Below are 19,976 nucleotides of genomic sequence, written 5' to 3'. Positions count from 1 at the left end.
CATGACCTCTGCCATAATAAGAACTTTCTCTGTGTCTGGAGACAAGGCTGGTGAGTTCAGCTGAGACTGGAAACCCAAGTGAACAAGGTCCCTGGCAGCCTGCCACCATCTCAGACTGAAGCAGAAACCCACAGTGGGAATGCGGTCCGAGGCCCCGCTCACCCCCTTCCCACTGTGAAATCCATCCCTAGACACTGAGACTCAGTGCTATTGGCTTTGGCAACATTCGTCATGCCAATAAACTCATTGAAATTGAAGAAACCAGAGGGGAGAAGGGGAGTAGAAAATAGAAGGGGGTGAGGAGGGAGAGAGGGAGGACAGTGTACAAAGAACAGCAGGGAAGAGGGGCTGCCCTCAAACCCTCCAGGGAGCTTAATGGGAGAGACGTCATGGATGCCAAATAGCTGAGTTCACGGAGAAGGGAAGGCACAGGCACGAACAGACCCCCTCCCAGACCCTAAACCCGTCTCTGTCCGCTCCCTGAGTCTGCGGAAGCTTCCATGCCCAGAGAAACGTCTCTGGAAGCCTCCTCGTGACACAAATGGCCAAGCGAATGGATACGCGCACGTACACGCACACTCCTCTATTAGTGAGATAACGGAAAGTGGAAACACACAAATTATACCCACGAGGACCGTGGGGGAATACATCAGCCACTCAGAACGTATCTAAACCAGACGACACCCAGGCTGGGTTGAACAGCTGAGCCCCTGGACAGAGCCAGGTTCCTGCTAGTGCCGTGGTCCCCAGCCCCAAACCTGCTCTGGAGCTACGTTCTGCCCTGCGTATACTTCCTAGAGTTCCATAGTTTTTTTCAGAGTTACGGACACTCCTAGAATTCATCCAGGCTAGCTCAGTATTGCTTCTCCTGGACAGAGGGCTGTCTCTCCTCAGCGTAAAGACGTCCAGAAATGGGGAAGGCCAGGTTTCACAGCCTGTGCGATCAGGGAAGCCCTCTCATTGGCTGATGCTGTAGCCTTGGCTGTTTTCCTCGTCTCTGCCATGATCGGGCGTCACTGCACAGTGCCGGTCCCTCAGAGCTCTGCCCGTACTTGGTAAGGAAAACTGCCAGGCTGCCCGCTAGTATCTCCAGACAAGACAACACCTCTTTCCATCACCTCTTCCTCAGCCTGTCTACTTCAAGCACTGTCTTCCCTTCCTGACAGCCCTGTTCTCTTCTTATGGCTCCTCTTCTTGCCTCTTGCTTGGGATGTTCTTCCATGGTTAGTAGAGAGCTCACTTGTCTGTCACCGACACCTGCCTTATTTCCCCACCTACCTTCCTCTCTGTTTTATAGATCAAAGATGAAAAAAAAGGAGCATTTACTAGGTGAGGAGGGGGCAGAGGACCATCAGAGAAGATGGACCGTGATTCTAGGTTAGCCACAGTGAGGGCAGGAGAGAGAGAGAGAGCTATGACAGAGAGGAAGACCACCCCTCGCTATGACTGCGGCATCTGGTTGGAGTTTCGAAGATCTTCTTGGCTTTTTGAAAGCTGGGCTGCGTTTGGTTAGATCAGGTTTATAGAAGAGGGTGCTAGCATAACTAAGAACCACAGTCGGAATTTAGGAAGGGGCTGCTTGCTTTTCAAAGAGAATTGATTTCATAAGCACCGATTATTCTATTGCTTTCTAATCAGTCTTCTTCGTGTTGCTACTTGTTGCAAGTCTGGTCAAAAACATGGGTTTCTCGGGGCAACCTCATCCTGGTTACTGGCAAGCATGGAGAAGCAATGCCTTCTTAGCAAAGGGTGGGTTTGCAGATGCCATCACGCTACCGAGGGAGGGAAGCATCCCGTCAGTGACCTCGGGGGGAGTCAGAGAGCATGTGTCATGGGTAAGAGGATAACTGCAGTGTTTGCTGGGTTTCTGAGAAATTATGTGGGTTCGGAGACTAAATTACACACGGGGAAGGGGACAGGCATGTTCCCCAATGACTCCACGGGAAATTTTTTTTATCAGCTGGGGGTTAATTTAAACAAAAGACTGATGCTGTGAGCATGAGATTCCCGCCCTGTCTTGGGCCTGATGGACCCATTCCTTTAATGAAATGCACACCGTTTATTTTACCAACTCTAATTACGTGAAGAATGAGTGTCAGGTTTCTTTATCCTTCTGCCGGCCCTGAACCCAGGCCAACTTCACAAGACTTACGTGCACTGAGGCTAATGGAGCTTTTATTCCAATGAGTTGAGAGCCAACCCACCTTTGTAGAGAAAAGAATATTTAAAAAAAAAAAAAAAAAAAAAAGAGGAAAGAAATACTTAACGTTCGTCTAGCGAATGAAAAATTTCACAAGATAAATTAAAGTGTTTTCTGGCTGAACGGAGAAACCAGGGCAGGATGGTGGAGATAATTTTCCCAGGACTCAAAATGATTTATCTTATCTCTGTGTTCTTTAGACAAGAGGTTCCATTTATTTAGTCATTTATTTTATTAGTTTTCTGAAGATATGCCCCCACCCCGCCATACCTCCCCCCCCCCCCCCCCAACCCCAACGCAAGGACTCAGCACTCAGCATAGGGAACACGGGATTGGGAAAGGAGCCTGGGATCCAGCCTGCCATTCATTCCACCCCTGATTCTTTCTTTTAACATAACACTTCAACACTCCAGACTATGGGCTGGAGAAACAACAGAGCTCCGATGGAAAAGGTCCCTGTCCTCAGAAAACTACAATCAGCTGGGAGACAGACTGGTCATGAAGCAAGCATCATTCCCTGTGATAAGTGCTATGCTATCCGAACCCTCTCTGGTACCCACATACCCCAACCAAGAGATCCTCTGGTTGAATAGTTCTTGAAAGAGGTGAGTTTGCTCCCCAGGGGTCCTTTGACATTGCTGGTTGTCTCCCCCGGGGGGAGGGGGTGTTACTGGCACGCCGTGGCCAGAGGCCAGGGGATGCCGCGCAGCATCCTACAATCCACAGGAGAGCCCCCACAACAAAGAATTTTCCAGCCCCGAACGTCCGTAGTGCCACGGATGGCAAACTGGTATTGTCCTGCCCCGCGCCAGTCCCGTGCTTGAACCAGGCCGAAAACCCTCCTGCTTCTTTCAAATCCTCCTGTTTCGTGCGGCTGCAATTTCCCTCTGGCCTGCTCTCCTAACTGGGGGTAGGACTGTACTTTGAAAGTGGCATTCGTGAGTGACATTCACTTTACGTTTCTGTGTCTTGCGGAGAGCATCTCAAACCCAGAGTGGCCTAGATGGAAACACATGATCCTGCCTCCGTGCCTCATACTCCTTTTGTTGTGGGACTTTCCTGCCACACGCGAAACTCCTCACTTGTAGAGTTCTTGGCAGTGGAAAGAATTTGGGCCTAGGTTGGGTCCTTAAATAGTTTCCCTTTTGCATGCCCCAACCATTATCCTGAATGTTTGTAAAACGGCTGCCAAGGCTTTTTTCTTCGGATCTTCATGTAACTGTATGTTACGTACCATGGAGTTATTTTTGAGCAATTAAGGCTCCCCATGCCAGATTTTCTCATCATCTACCAAAGGCATAAAGAGGGGGCCTTGTGTCTGGCTTTCCCAGAGAAGCAGATGGCATTTCGGATACTGGCAGGAGACAGGTGTGAAGTTTCAGGGGCCGGAGGGCTTTGTCTGGCATACTATGCAAATTTGGCTACATTTTGCATCCTTCCCAGGAGCTACAACCAAATGGAGCCCGCTCTTAACATCCGTGTGTGGAGCGGACAGGGGAAGGGACAAGACATTGTGATGAAGGTGTGTGTATACGTGCAGGGGGGCGAGCAAGGCCATCTATGCACGTTGCAGATGAGAATAAAGCAACTTTTAGGCAGTAGGGAAAGCTGTTACTTTATCCTGGTCTAAATTGCTCAGAAAACCAGAGGTGGATAAATCCCTCAGGGTGAGCTCTCTTGGAAGACAGTGTGTAATTTCCCTTTAACTTGATTAGCCTTTGAGCCTGCTCACCAAACGCTACACTGGCCGGAGTTTTGTTACGTCCTGACGTGCAGAAATGAAGGCTCCTTAGCTCGCTTGCAGGAGGCCAAGACCTCTGAGCGACTAGCTTAGCTGCTGAGAGTCAAGAGAGGCCCAGCGAGCAGTGCTGATGAATTCTTCCTGCACGTAGACCATAGGTTGGCCACCCACACTTGCAATTAGTGATTTGTGTTCATTGGCTTATCCTGGATTCCACGTACCGTATTCCTCTGCAGTAAGGGCGCTGCGTGCAGGTGACCAAATGTAAAGATTTTTCGGGAACAGCTCCAATTTTGCATGCCTTTTCCCCCTTATATTTTCGAAAAGTACACCCATACTTTGTCAAACCATACGTCCCCTTTTTATGTTTTTAACAAATATGTTCCCTGCACCTATGGATGATTTATTTTGCCGTGGAAACACCCCCTAGTCCCTGATAACCCAGAAACCAGCCTTACTTCTGTTTACTTCACGGGTTCTTCCGGAGCTCCGCCCAAGCCTCCCGATCCTAAGGTTTCGGGCTGGACAATTTCAACGCAACTTGCAACGTAGTATCAGTTCCACTTCTTTCTTCAAAAAAGCAAGACTGACCACACCACTCTCCATTCTGGCCTCTAATGATTAGGGTTTTGCTTGCTTTTCCTGGAGCGCCCTTCCATGCCAAGGATGGGTTGCTCATAACCCCCCACTAGGTAACATACGTTACGATTTGGGCTGGACGAAGGAAAAGGCTTGGCTGAGAGAACTCTTCCCCGTGGTTTGGTTAATACCATAAATTTTTAACGAAAATCACTGCATCTGACTGAATAAGCGACACTTTCTTCTTGGGGGGCTTTCAGCAAAGATGGAAAATACGTGCCACACGTGAGAGGAGATGTACCAGATTTGCTTGGCCTGAGCCATCTGGGGACCTGGATACTGTTGGCAAAAGGGTCTGCACAGACAGGCCTGTTGGTCCCTCACCGAGGCCTCACACAGTCCCATCAGTGCACACCCGGGGCTCACCGGTCAGTGTTCAGTGTCTAGTTCAGTGTCTAGTTGGCATTGAAGGCCGAGAGATACCTGTACAAAGACCAGGTTCCAGGCACCCACACGGAACATAGACCGCAGAGGCGGCAAAGGCCGTCTCCATCTTTTAGGGATAGAATTAACACCATTGTCTGGGCAAGTGGTTATTTCCTGAGGTAAGGACATGAGTCTTAGGAAAGCCAGCAGACACAGGACTGGGTCAGTTCATTCCTCAGAAACCTTCAATGGTCCACTTTGCAGGCATCTTCCACTTAAAACTCCTTGGCTTGGCGTTCATGGCCCCGGAGGCTCTGATTCCCACATACTCTGGCAACACGGCTTCCCACCACGCTCACTAACTTGCTCCCTGGGGAGCAGTGTGAAAGTCTTCTCCATCCCCCAAGCTGTCCAGAATACTCCTATTCTCTTAGAATCTTCCGCCCTCCATGATTTCCTATTGAAGTTCCTGTGCTTATCCCGGATACCAAGACTGGGAGCAGGGCTGGTGTGGGAGCAAATACGAAGGAGTCTGAGACGGTAAGAAAAATTAACAAGGTGCTACCGAGTGATTTAACCCGGGTTCTGTTCTACAGCTGTCGTGGTCATCCTTGCGTTTACTATCTCGAGTCCTCACCCCTTCTGCGTGAGTCAGCGTGCTTTAGTGGACCAGCCTCTTCCCCAGTTCCAAAGTGGGGAGGACCCTGAACCCATGGTCTTTGCTTTTTGGCTTTCTGGTTGACTTTTACTGTTCTTGGGAGACCATGGTCCTGTTTGAGTTCCTTTCCGGAATGGACGTCATGAGAACCCCCTGCCCATGAGAGGGACAGGGGTTCTGCATTGAACCCCTAAGTAACTACCCCCCATGCCATCCTTCCAGGCCCAGCTTAACTCTCATTCTCTTTGGGTGGAATTAATTTCTCCCTTCCCTTAATCCCACAGCATTTCTATTACTTGTTATAGCTTCTCTAAATTTTTTTTTATGGTTTTATATGGTTTTATTTGACTGAGAGCCCCGTCAGGGCAGGAGCCATATCTGCTTAGGTTGTATGTCCTGAATGTTGCTGGACACACAGGAGGCCCTAACACATTAGTTGAATTCGTTGAATTTAACTGATTTGTACAGAGAGCTGAGAAAGTTCCATTTCATGTCAATGTGATAGGTATATATTTTTTTAACAGAGAGAGAGAGAGAGAGAGAGAGAGAGAGCTATTAAGCAGGATCCACACCCAGTGCAGGGCCAGATCTCACAACCATGAGAACATGACTTGAACTGAATTCAAGAATTGGATGCTTAACTGACTGAGCCACCCAGGCACCCCAAAACAAATCTTTTTTTTTTCTTTTTTTAATTTGAGAGAGAGAGAGAGAGCACACACAGGGGAAAGGGGCAAATGGAGAGGGAGAGAGAGAGACAGAGAGAGAGAGAGAGAGAGAGAATCTTAAGTAGACTCCATACTCAGTGCAGAGCCTGACGCAAAGTTCGCTCCCATGACCCTGAGATCATGACCTGAGCAGAAATCAAGAGTCAGATGGACATCCAACCGACTGAGTCACCCAGGTGCCCCTTTTGTGATAGATCTTTGAGTTTGGTTCTAGGAGATGGTTCTACGCACATGTGTGTACACGTAGGACAGAGACCCCAATTGGACGAAGAATTTGGAACAAGGCTTTCTGGAGTTAGAACCAACTCTAACTGGTCCACTTTTCAGGGATCCTGGGGTTTTGCTTGTTCAAACAATTCTAGATTTAAGCATAAGCTTTTTCTCAGCTCGGCTGTTGCTTTCCTCCTAGGGGCCCCAGAGTCTGGTCACTCTTATCACAAACAGAGACTTCTCGGGACATGCCACATCAAGGTAAAGACTGGAGACATAGCTGAAGCTCCTTCTGGCACCCCCCTCCCCCTCTGTTCTCTTGGTAGATCTTTTCCCTTCCATTCCTGTGTCTCTGTCCCTATCAACTCATCTCTGAGTTGAGTTTCCCCAAAGACTCTTGGAACAGCAGTCCTGAGGGTCCCTGGGACTTTCAGTGCTGGAATGGGCTGTGATTACACAGCATGTCTCTTCCTCACGGGCTCTGGAGGGGTCTTTGTGGCCGTGATATAGCACAAGTGTGCCAGGAGGTGGGGCGTGAATGTGGGCTCCGAAGGACGCCCCCTCATCTCTTGGGCACAATTACCATTCATTCAACGTCTCAAAAATTACATACCTTCACTGAGAATTTTCATATTAGGCACGGTGCTAAAATCTGGGGTAATAGGACGGCGTGAGATGCAACCCCTGTCCTGGAGGAGAACTTAGGGGGAGAGAAAGGCGCCGACAGCTAACCGTGGAGCTGTAGAGTAAGGGCAATAGTCAAGGTGTGGATCCAGAGCGCAAAGGATGGAGGGAGACGGAACTTGGAACATTTGTTTGGAGTCAGAACCAAAATAGATGCATTGCATGTCCGAAAATGGGGCAGCATGGTGCGCAGTTAGGATGAAGAAAAGCATGTTGGTAGCTTGGAGAAGAGTCTATCTGCAGAAGCATTAACTGGGGAGCCGGAAAGCGCTGAGTGCTGAGTGACCAAGTCAGGCAGCCGAGGTGGGAAGGCTGAGCCCTGGTTGCGTCGTCGAGGGCCTGGGTTCGAACGGAACTCACCGCGTCCCAGCTGTGAGCCTTGTACCGGTTCCTTATATCTTCAGAACTTCAGTTACTGCTTTGCCAGCACGTGGACCATAATACCCACTCTACAGTGCTGACGTGGGGGTAAAATTAAGGTACGGATGTAAAGGTACTCTGGAACCTATAAAGTGAGATGTGCATGGTAGGCATCAGTTTTATATTGCGGGAAGGGAGGGCAAAGAGTAAAACCGGTTTAAGTTTAAGGCAGGCGGGTCCTGCTGAGTGGGGAATGGCGAGTTCCACTGGGAGGGGTTTGTGATTAATGGGGATGCTGAAGTGTCACAGGCGTTAACGGGCCTGTGGTGTGTACCACGTAAACGCATCAGCCTCGCCTCGGTCCGGGGCGCTCAGAGTTTCCATGCTATGAAGTTGGCAGTGTGGCCGTTGACGGTTTAAAAATGGTTGCCCCGCTTGGAGATTGAGGGGCTGTTGAAATCTAAAGTATCAAATGATTTTTGCTGTCAGATGGAGTTAGACCAGGAGACATTTTCTGTAAAACACATGTCCAATCTGGGGATGGTTTGTCATCATTGTGGCTTGAGGTTTTTACATGGTTTGTGCTTGTCATATTGATGTACAAATTCCAGGCTCGTTCTGACATTCAGGACACGAAGAGGCGTAGTTGTGCGTCATACTCCTTATTAAACGTGTTTCCTGATGAAGCTGAGAGCTCGCTGCTACTGACTTAAATGTGTTCAGGTTTGTCCGGTCACAGGGAATGAAGACACATCCGGGAGTGTTGTTGCTTGGGGTCCCGGTGTACCTTCTGAGCCGACAAGGGTGCCGGCGGGGGGCTGTTGCCGGCCAGAGGGGTCCAGCATCCGAGCAGAACCAGGCGGGGCGCGACCCCAGGAGACCAGAGCCACACAGTGGGGCCAAAAGTCTGAATTGCGGGCAAGTAGAGAAGCAGATTGAGGCTTTATGGTACCCGAAGCCTCCAATGGAAAATGCATCAGAAGGTTAAGAGGTGGGAAGATTCATTTCAAGTTTGGCTGCAGAGTGTGAAATATACAAAGGAAAATAGATACGAGGGGGGCAAGGGATTCAGGCTGTAAGGCGCACAGGAAGCATGGGGGGCTTGCTCTCCTTTGGAGCCACTGCACCGGCTACCTGGAATGCAGGCGGAGGTCGATCTAGTCCTAGAGAGTATTTGAAGTCTCTCCACTAACAGTACATGCTTCCACTCAGCAGTAATTCAGCCCACATTTCTTGAGCATCTATTATGCGGAAGACATCATCCTAGACATTTGGGATACATCGATGAGGAAGGAACTCAGAAATCCCAGCTGTCATAAGTTAACATTCCAGCAGGGTATGAAGAGAAAGGCAAGTAAACGATAAACATAATAAACAACTAAAGTATGCAGTAGATTATAAAACGACCAGTGCTGTAGGAGAAGACAAGACAGTGCAGGGGAAAGGGGGTCGGGGTAGAGTGTGGAGGTGGGGACCGGATGCGGGTAGATAAAGTTTGCATTAGGAAACTTAGGGAAAGGGGAAGTTTCTTTTCATGGTGGTGTTTGTGCAATGACTTGATGTAGCAAGGGAGTGAGCCAAGGAGATTTCCAGGAAAATATTGGTTGGGTCAGAAAAAAATAATCAGGACAAAGACCTAAGTGGGAGATCTGGTAAGTAGACCATTTGGGTTAGAAGGGAGTGAGTGGGGACCCAAGAGGGCAAATCAGTAAGAAATAAGGTCAGAGAGGCTGGGGAAGGGGCATATTGGTACATAGCTTCTAGGAAACTACAATAGGAATGTTGACTTTTACTTTGAGCATCCTTTGTCCCTAGGACAAACGTATACCTTGGGTGACCAAAAGCTAATGATGAAAGCATTTGTCAAGAAACGTATATCTTTGTTGATAGGATGGAAATGGAACATTCAGGGCCTCCTGACTGGGCTAAAATGATGAAGAGGAATGGAAAGGTAACCCTGGGATAGCTAAACACACACCCATGTAGTTCCCTCGCATTCATATCTCTGGAATGGATGTGTTGACGCCCCATTTAGATTTCTTTTCATTATTGATCCGCATCTGGCAGGGTCCCTGTCCATGGAACGTTACTGGTGTTGTCTTTCCTCCTCAGCTGTTCCCTTCTCTCTTCTCCCTTTCAGGTAGGGCAGTCACCCTGGAAGCGGAGGGGAGGAGAGATCAAGCACCAGAGGAGGGAACTGGCAACCAGCCTTGGCCAGCCACAGCAGTGGGGCAGGTCAACGCTACTTGTGTCTTCCTCTGCTGGAGATGAGCTCTCTCTGTACAGCAAGAGGGAAGAGACAAAGACCAATCAAGGCCTTTGGATCCACCGTTTGCTTTCAAGGAGTTGTGTTTGGTAGCCTGTCAGAAGATAGTTTCCTATTAGGGCTGGTCCAGGAGGACAGAAAATCAAAGTTGGGTTGAAGGATTTGAAAGTCTGGGGGGGAACTGAATCCCCAAGCGTTGTCGGCTGGACAGCTCATTCTTGACCCAAGTCTGGAAAAATGTTTGTCTTTTCAAAGAATGTTGGAAGCCTCTTGCTTTTCTTATCTAATGTTGTTTCAAGGGCAGAAAATGCCAACTGCAGGCGTATCTTTAGGAAATTCTGGGAAATGAAATGGAATAATCCTCTAAGTCAAAGTTAATGGTTCCAAGTTGAGGCCCAGAGTTTTTCTGGGAAACCACTTTGTTCATGTCTATGATTAGGTAGGACTGAATCCATCCCAGGCTGGGGGGTGAGAGCTGTGTGTGTGTGTGTGTGTGTGTGTGTGTGTGTGTGTGTATTTATGTGTATTATAGTCGTCTACCAACCTTCCATAGGCTTCCGCTCTTGGAGGGCTTTCCTATATCCAGACAAATCTTCTCTTGCTTATAACACCTAGTAAGTACAGTTTCTATTGGAATAGATGCAAAACAGTGGTTTCAATCTTCCTTCAGATGGGCCTGGCTTCATTAGATGGAGTCGAGATAGACAACAGTCTACACGGTATTATCTGAGACACCCTGATCCCGTGTATTTCCTCTATGACCTATTACAGTGCCCCAAATAGCATTACAAGCAATTCATTTCTTTGCTCATTGAAACCTCGTTAAGAGACAGGCTATTAAAATGTAAATATCTCTCAGATAGAAAGCTTTAGGTAATGCCTTTTTGTTCTGTTATGACAGCTGGTTTGGGCTGATGAGATCCTTTAGGGAAAAACAATCTTTGAAACCTGATAGAACTGGATTAGAATCTTGGTTCCATCATTTAAGAGCTGTGTGACCTTGGCAACTTCTTTAACATCTCTGTTTTCTCTTCTGAAAAATAGGGGAGAATAATACCAGCTTCCAGTTTTGCCTGAAAATTAAATGAAGAAATGAGAATAAATCATTTTACACAGTGTTTGAGCATAATAAATATCAGGGTGCCTGGGTGGCTCAGTTGGTCAAGCGTCTGATTTCGGCTCAGGTCCATGAGTTCGAGCCCCGCATCTGGCTCTGTGCTGACAGCTCAGAGACTGGAGCCTGCTTCAGATTCTGTGCCTCCCTCTCTCTCTCTCTGACCCTCCCCCACTCATGCTCTGTCTCTTTCTCTTTTTCAGGAATAAATATTAAAAAAAGAAACAATATACATATCAACAGATGAGTTATGGTTAAGTGCATTGGGATGGAATTTAGGTTAATTGGAGATGGGACTACTGGGGGCAGCACAAAAGTCCCCAGGGAAGAAACGACCCCCCAAAAGCTTTATTTTGCTTCCATGACTGGCCCTCCCCAAGACCCCCTCTGCAAGCCATATGCAGGAAAATGAATGAGCAGAGAAGGAAAGGAAATGTTCAAGGTTTTCTTTCCTCTAGGTCCCTCAACAACTTTTCCTTGATCATTTCCATTTTTCCTTTCTCCCTACTTTGGCATGAATTTCTTTACCTACTACCCAGAGTACACTAAAGAGAGAAACTTGGCTTTTAGCGCGAGGATCCCATCACGTGGACAGTGGGGCAACCAGATGCCATTCTGAGTGCTGCATCAGAGTGGGTGAGACTCGGGCATCATGGCCCTGGCACGGTCCAGACTCCATTGTGCCAAGGCTCATGCTGCGTGATCACACTGCTTCCTCTTCTGAAGTCTGCTGCATCCACAGATTTAGGAACCAGCTTGATGGAAGAGAGTGGGCACTGGGGAGTTTTGGAGCATGAATCCATGCATGCCATCTGTGACTAGCTTTATATAGTGCAGGAGAAAGGGACAGATCAGGATGGAATGGTTGGCTTTGTTTAACTTCAATGGGAGGGAGGGGGGCAGGAGGAGTGGGGATGCTAAAATTGCCTGGCAGTGGGAAATGATAATCCTTCCCCCCTCCCCCTTTTCTCCGCCGCTGTGTTGGGGCCAGAGTAACCTATGGTTTCTCTGGAGAGGAAAACAGAGGCAGTCACGTCTGGTGATCTGATGGTCATAGGAGATAGAGATGTTGGTTTGAACTTGTGGATTCTGAGACGATACAAGAGGTTGCTGTTATTGCTGGGTAAGAGAGAGAAAGATAAGAGGCAGGACGCTACTGCTGGGGGTCATCAGTTCATCCTCTGTGTCCATGGGTATGAAACAAATCCAGACAGCTGGAGAACACTTGGGTGGAGATCTCTCTCCTTCATATACTGTAGGGAAAGGGCTGCAGTCTGTAGGGAAGCCTTTCGAGGTGATACAATTACTCAGTAGTCTTAGAATCATTAAATCCCAAACCCCCCCCCCCAGAGTTGGTGAGGGGTTGGTCCACGGCAGAGGCCCCCTGGACTTCTAGCAAAGCTTAGAGCAGCTCATGGTAATGACATCTGAGTCTTTCAAGAACATGTGTTCTCTCTCTCAACAGATATGGAGTCAGAATTGCTGTTGGTAGACGATCCAGTGACGGCTTCTCTTGGGGATTATCCTGAAGTTGGAGGGTTCTCCTGGTCTCTACAAGGTAGCCTTTACCAGGATCTAGCATGCAGGGAAATAGACCCGGACTCGAAGAATTCAAAGTTTAATTTATTCTTACAAGGGGATCAGCATATTCTTGCAACCTTCCAAACCTACTTTGAAAAGAAAGACATCACATTAAAACTTAAAGGAGGGGGTTCCTGTTCTCTGTCACTGTTTCTAGAAAGGATGTTATGGTTCTCTGGTTCTTTGGATGACAGCTTTCCTAATGTTTTTCGCCTTTCCAGAAGGATTAGTGCATTTCTAAGCTCTGGCATGTGTCTCTTGTTTTAGTAGGATTCCAAAAATGATGATTATACTCAAAGTGCAGCCCAACATCTGTGGCGATATTCAGTTTCTAGATCAGGATAGGTAAAATCATTCTCTCCTTTCCCACACTTGCTCCTTCTGAGACTATCAGCTTCTGCGCCTGGTGGCAAGGAGACCTGTGGTTCTATCCGGGAAGAGGAAATTATATCAGTTTGCAATGACTTCTCTCCGGGCCTTTGATAGGAACTCAAGGTCAGTCAGCGTGGAAAAAGAAGTCGGCATTAGCGTGAGAACACGCTCATGTCTGGGTGCCTTCTCATATTCTCCAGGTGATCTTGGCCTAGCCCCTTAATTTCTCTAGACCTCAATTTCCTTTTCTACAAAAACCGCAAGAACAAGTGCTGTAGCCACCTTGCAGGGCCACTGGGGACGAAATGTAGGTGCTTCCCATAAACCTGGTTAGTGCACCAACTGAGACGGACACCGTGTGATTTGGGAGGCAGAGTGCTACGGTGCCCTGTGCATGGGTTTGGATTCAATTGTTCAGCCATAAATTTGGATCCCAGCTCTCCCCCACTTCTTCCTGTTCTCTTCTAATTTTTTTTTTAATGTTTGTGTTTGAAGGAGAGAGAGAGAGAGACAGAGCGTGAGCGGGGGAGGGGCAGAGAGAGAGGGAGGCGCAGAATCCGAAGCGGGCTCCAGACTCCGAGCTGTCTGCACGGAGCCCGACGTGGGGCTCGAACCTGCGAACCATGAGATCACGACCTGAGCCGAAGTGGGACGCTCAATCGACTGAGCCGCCCAGGCGCCCCTTTCCTGTTCTCTTTTGGAAAGCACATTTCCTTGGACTCACTATTATTCCATAAGTCTAAATTCTTAGGCTTTATCCATCTCAGGGATCTCAAACTCACATGCTCAAAGAGTGGGGTCTATAATATTCAACAGTGTCCATCCGAAGGCTTTCAAATTAAAACGAAAAAAATAAAGACAACCAGAGACATACTTCGCGAGACAAGCAGCCTGACTTGGTTCCAGGGGGGCTAGTTTGAGACTCTTGCTTGATCAGTATTTATCAAGTAGGTTAACCCTGTTGTTGGAGGGGATACAGAGTGATTGGTGCTCCTGTGCTCTGTTGGCAAACTTGTGACTCTGCATGGCCCTATCTTATAAAACTGACATTAGTCTGTAACGTTAAACATTCACTTTCTCTATCGCTTTGCAACTGCACTGCTGTATAAATACCCAAGAGATACTTCTGTATATGGATGCTAGGATATATGTATGAGAATATTCATAGCAGCCCTGTTCGGTAGCATAAATGCAAATAACTCAAGTACCCGCTGACGGAGAAGTGGGTGAATAAAACTGTGGTGAAGTGGGTCACGTCGGGAATAATATCTAGCAGACAAGGGGAATAAACCACCCCTCTGGGCAATAATAGGGATGAAACTTAGTAGAAGAATATCAAGTTTTTTGAAGTAAGGCACAAATGCTTTATGTAGCGCGATGCCCATTTTATATGGCTAAAGACTAAAACACAAATATGCTTTTTAGAAATGTATATAAAAGAAAGCAGATGGTTTCCTTTAGCGCGGTGTCGGGGCGTGGGATGGGGAGTAGATCAGTACAAGGTAATGGAAAGTGCTTTGTAAACGCTGGCGTGCAACATAAATGTAAGGGGTTGCTGTGATAAAGAGATCACTAACACTGATAGCTCGTTGCTAAGTTCCTGGGTTATTATTATGGGTTTGCACTGGGAGGAGCGTGTGTCTTTGGGCAATTTGCAATACCTGACTCCCTTCTTCCAACTTCTTGCCATTTTCTCCCCTTCACTCTGTGTTAGTGAGTATGTTCCCAGGGAACAGGCATATATACACTATCAACAAAAACAAAGGTCAAAGTATAAAAGTAAACTTCACACATAATTGCACATGCCCTTTCCCTACACACACACACATACACACACCCCTATGCCACAATGTCATGTGCCCCTAACCCAGCTAGACATGACTTCTGGATCCTCTGTTGTTTTGGGTTATTGATGACACTCTATTTCTCTAATAAAGCAGGTGATAATCAATTTCTGAGTAATGACTGATTCTGCCCCCCCCCCCCCGCCATTTTTTCTAGGTTGTAATTAAATAGCCATGCAAATAGCTATATATAATACTACTAGAGGATAGGCGACTACTTTAGGTGAGGCAGAGAGATGCTTCTTTACTATCGATGAGGTGTCTATCATGTGTCAGGCACTGTACCCAGGGCTGGAGATACGGCATGAACACGTCAGCCTCTGCCCTAGGGGGAGCTCACAGGCCGGCTGGCAAAGGGAGCCCTCCAAAGGTGGTGAAATATCCTGGCTAAGCAGTCTCCTCAGGGTCCTGCAAAAGCGCGGACAAAGGAAACTCCCTGAGCCTGAAGGTGAGGAAAGGCATCCTGGAAGAGATGATCCCTGGCTCTGAAGGAACCGGAGTTGAGAAGCTGAAGAGCATGAACAGGCAATGAACAACACATTCAGAGCAGAGATGAAAAGAGAAAAGAAAGAGAGAGAGAGGATGGCTGCTGGGGGCCAATGGAAACTTCTGATGGATGGAAAGGATGTTGTGTGTGTTGGGGGGGGGGGGCGGTGGGAACCGGTGAAGAAGGCAGGAGCCAGTTAATGAAAGGCCTTTGGATTTTATCCTAAAGTCAATGGGGAGCCATTTAAGGATTTAGCCAGGGGCATGACATAAGCAGATTTAAGTTTTAGAAACATCACCCTGGCAACAGTATTGAATTTTAGAGGAAGGGACCAGAGGCAGCAAGACCATTAGGCAATGGTTTCCCTATTCTTTCCAAAACATTGTCACTCCTTTGAGTCAGGCAAGGAGGTTAACCAAAAGAGTCTATGGGAAGCCATCTTTTATCCCTTGCTTAAAATATCAGGTATGAGGCTGCCTGAGTAGCGGGGAGTGGAGCAGTGAAGCTCTATTTCGAGTCTTTCTCCTGCTTTGCTCTCTTGACAAGTTCTCCTTCTCTGGACCACAGCTTTCTCTTCCATTAAATAAGGAAAGGCATTTGCGATGCTTCTTTCTTCTGGAAGGAATATTATGGCAGTTGCTCCTGAAGGTGTCTGAGTTTGTTAGAAAATGGAACCACCCACATGCCATTTATTATTCATAGTTTGGAGAAACATTCAACATTGGACCAGGGGAGGGAGAACTTCCGGATGTGCATTAACTCCCCAAGCCGGGTCACAAAGTTCTCTTTCTGCCTCTCCTGACAGCCTCTGCTCCTGGCTCTGCAAACCGTGGGTCCCCAGTGCTTTGTGAAGTCATGTCTCTCTCTTTTTTTTTTTAATGAGACTGATGGTTAATTAATGAAGCTTTGGCCTTACTAATAAAACAAGTTTGGGAAGAGATTATTCTGCTTCATGAGTCCCTGGAACACTAATCGGGGACAAGAGCTTGAATTGGCTCTTTGGGTCTTTTTCTGATGTTTGAAAACAGCCCTTTACTGATCTTTTGCCCAAATGCCTGATTTTTTTTTTTTTTTTTTTTTGAGGTTGGCCTCATTTACGGTGGTGGCTGTGGCATCCACAAATTTTCTTAGTCAAAGGGGACTTCCTGGTCACATCCAAGCCCACCAGATGTGATGGTAACCATGGAAACCAGACATCTCAGGGTGCTTCCCCAAATGATATTATGTGACACAAACTCCCATCTCCCTGGAATAGTTTAGACCAAGTTTCCATGGAAGCAGGAGAACAGAGAAGTTGACTCTGGATCATTCTGGTAGCCTAAGGATCCTTGTGTTGAATTCTTTGGAGCCAGAATAACAGAGTGATTGGTACCGAAGACTGGTTTTCAGAGAAAACACATCTAATATTTATGGAGTCATAACCATGTGCCAGGCACTGTTCTGAGCGATTTACTTCTATTAACTCATTCAATCCTTATAACCACTGTATTATAATCTGCACTTCAACCCTGCATGAAACTGTCTCCTATCTAGAACCACAGGCCCAAGATTTTGAAATGACCTTAAGCGATCGCTTGCTCCAGACTCTGTCTCTAGGCAGTTGAGGTTTTAATATATGTTTTCTACTTATTAAGCAACAGGGGCCCAAGGGGTTAAGAAAAGTGTCCAAACAAGGAGATGTTAAATACTTGGAGGGAAGGGAGCCCCCTTAAGGGATAGGAGAAGCTCCTCTCCTTGCTGGCTCTCTCCCTTTTCAAACGTGCCAAGCAAAACACGCCCTCCTGTTCTGTCTTCCACAATCCTGCTTTCCCTCCACCTAGGAGTCTGCTTCATTTCTCCTGATTCTCCAAGGCAGGCCCAGATCTGGGTTTATATATATGTGTGTGTGTGTGTGTGTGTGTGTGTGTGTGTGTGTGTATATTTTTTTAATGTTTATTTATTTTTGAGAGAGAGAGAGAGTGAGAGAACATGAGTGGCGGAGGGGCAGAGAGTGAAGGAGACACAGAAACCGAAGCAGGCTCCAGGCTCCGAGCTGTCAGCACAGAGCCTGATGCGGGGCTTGAACCCACGAGCTGTGAGATCGTGACCTGAGCTGGAGTCAGATGCCCAACCGACTGAGCCACCCAGGTGCTCCCGGGCTTATATTTGTTTTAAAGAAAAGCTTTTAGAGACCTACGTGCCCTTCTATTTATGACTAATTGGCTCTGATGGGGACTCAAAGGACAATATTTCTAAGGATTCTTTCACCCTACGACCTGGCGCCTATGAGCCTGCAGCCTGGCCTCGGCGTGCCAGGCTCCAGTGGGAGGTCCTGCTTGGACAGGGCACTTGGAGGCACTGGGTACTGAGGGAACCCAAGTTACTGAATCCTGTTTCAGTTAAATTTCTACCACCCACCCTTCTCTTTTTGCTGCAAATCAGAGATCAGTTTAGACATCTAGGATTCAGATGTAGCTATTTTTTCTTTCTGTTAATTCAAGGCAGGTAAGGAACATCCTTTCTATCTAAAGACCGTGGCCAACCTGCCTCTGCTTTCCATGTCTTTCCCAGTCTAACCCCAGCTTTTCTTCACACACACACACACACACACACACACACACACACACACACTGTGTGCTCATCCTGATCTCATGGCCCATCCCTCACCCATGGGATAAAGTAAATCTAAAATGGCTGGCAGGCCATCGTCCCACATTCTGTGCCCCCCACTTTGCATTGGCTTCCTCTATGTGCTGTTCTCTAAGCTACTCCAGAAGCTGATTGTGCCAAGAGGCCGCAGGTCCAGATGAGGGGCCATCCAGGCTCTGGGTTCTCTCTCCTCCCCCCCGAGGTCCTCAGCATGAGAGAAGCGCAGGAGAAACTCAGACTGGTGAACTGTGCTTCATACACGGGGCATCTCTGTTACACGAAGCTGAGCCCAATTCACAGAAACAAGCTTCAAGTACAGAAAAGTTGTCATCTTAGGGCACTGCTCCTCCCCACACCTGATCATGGGTGGGTCCTGTCAGTTCTACCTCCAGCATAGCTCTTAAATCCACCTGCTTTTTTCCAGCACCCCCCGCACCCCGTGCCCTCCTGAATCCACATCAATATCATTTCCCCGCTTGGACAACTGCAGTAATTTTCTAGTTGGTCTTTCCACAGCCCTCTGGAACCCCGGCGATCCATTCTCCACACTGCAGCGAAGTGATCTTTTTCATAAGGGAAATCAGATCACTCCCCTGCTTAAAAAGCTTCGCTTACTCTTAAATGAAACCTACCTGCTTAGCGTGGTGCTTCAAACCCTGCACCATGTGGCCCCGCCCTGGCTTCCTCTCTCCCATTTCTCTTCCCACACGCTCTTCCCATTACGCACCAAGCACGGTGGCCTCCTGTTGGGTCTTTGCACAGGCCAAACTTGCTCTGGTTTCAGAGGCCCTTGTTCTTGCTCTTGCCTGTTACAGGGTTTCCTATTCACCCTTTAGGTCTCAGATCCAATGTCACCTCACAATAGAAATCTTCCCTGGCAACCAGGTCCAAAATAGTCCCATCTTGGGCCTCTTTCTATCAGATCATCTTGTGTGGGCCCTTCATAACATTTGTGCCCATCTGGAATTGTCTTATTTAGGGGCGCCTGCATGGCTCAGTCAGTAGAACGTCCGACTCTTGATTTTGGCTCACGTCATGATCCTAGGGTCACGGGATCGAGTCTCACGTTGGGCTCCATGCCGATCGAGGAGCCTGCTTAAGATTCTCTCTCTCCCTCCATCTGCCTCTCACCCCTGCTTTTGCACTCTCTCTCTCTAAAAAAAAGAAATAGAATTGTCTTGTTTAGCTATTTGTTTATCTATTGTTATCAGGTCCTTGATTATTTTCTATATCTGTAAATAAAATTAAGAAAGGCAGGTTAATATTTGGTTCCCTGCTAATCCTGTTAGGCTTGGAGTTTGGTAGGCATTCAGTAAATATTTGTTGAATGAATGAATGAATGAATGAATGAACATTTTGACTCTGGACAAGTTGAAGTTCTCAAATTTTGGAGCATCTATTACACTCTGGGTCGTCCGTTATATAAGCCAAAAGGTCGCACATAGTCTTTGGCACATGGAGACTCTGTGTGTGTGTGTGTGTGTGTGTGTGTGTGTGTGTGTGTGAAGTTATATAGAGTCTGGAGATGCACTTACTCTGGTGTCTGTCCCCGCACCTCTGTCATTGTCCCCAGGCCCCTCACCACCTCCCTAACCTGTGGACTTGATTTCCTGCTTGATAACACTCCTTACAGGAAAAATGAATTTGTTTCTGACTCTAGCAATGAGCATGATTAATGTGTTCTCCTTTGAGTTCAGGACCTCAATTTAAATCCTTTCCTGTTCAACTCGATCAGGAAAGGTTGCATTCTGGATCTGTGCTGAAACAAATCCCTGCACTCACAAAGAGTCAATTATTTCTTACGCCTTGAGGTCTTCAAGCTGAACGGAGCATCCTCATGTACTGCTGGGTCTGAGTCCACATAGTGGGAGGAGACCTTGAATTTGCTCTTCGTTCCCATTGCCATGGACGTCAAATAGATTTTTTTTCCCCTGTCACAACTTGTCCATAGGTTGTGACTTTTTTTTCAAGCTGTCTCGTAGAGTTTGTTGGCACATGTAGCTGGCTTAGATGCTAAATATCTGGGTCAGAAACTACATACAATTCAGAGAACCACCAGGTCTGTCATAGGCCATTCCAGTGAAATGTGAGCTCCGAG

At 47.4% G+C, this 19,976-nt stretch overlaps 1 long non-coding RNA gene across 1 annotated transcript; it reads right to left on the bottom strand.

Annotated features, from left to right (window-relative positions):
• Positions 1-10,574: 10,574 nt before the first annotated feature.
• Positions 10,575-18,689, bottom strand: LOC132686269 (uncharacterized). The gene is made up of 2 exons (XR_009613541.3): positions 18,511-18,689; positions 10,575-10,925 (listed from the first exon to the last, which is right to left on the bottom strand). It is a non-coding gene; the product is annotated as an uncharacterized LOC132686269 (long non-coding RNA).
• Positions 18,690-19,976: the final 1,287 nt, after the last annotated feature.

Source organism: Panthera onca, chromosome F1 (genome assembly GCF_046562875.1).
Source record: "Panthera onca isolate mPanOnc1 chromosome F1, mPanOnc1 haplotype 2, whole genome shotgun sequence".
Taxonomy (NCBI): Eukaryota; Metazoa; Chordata; class Mammalia; order Carnivora; family Felidae; genus Panthera; species Panthera onca.
This window is presented reverse-complemented; position numbering and strand designations above follow the sequence as displayed.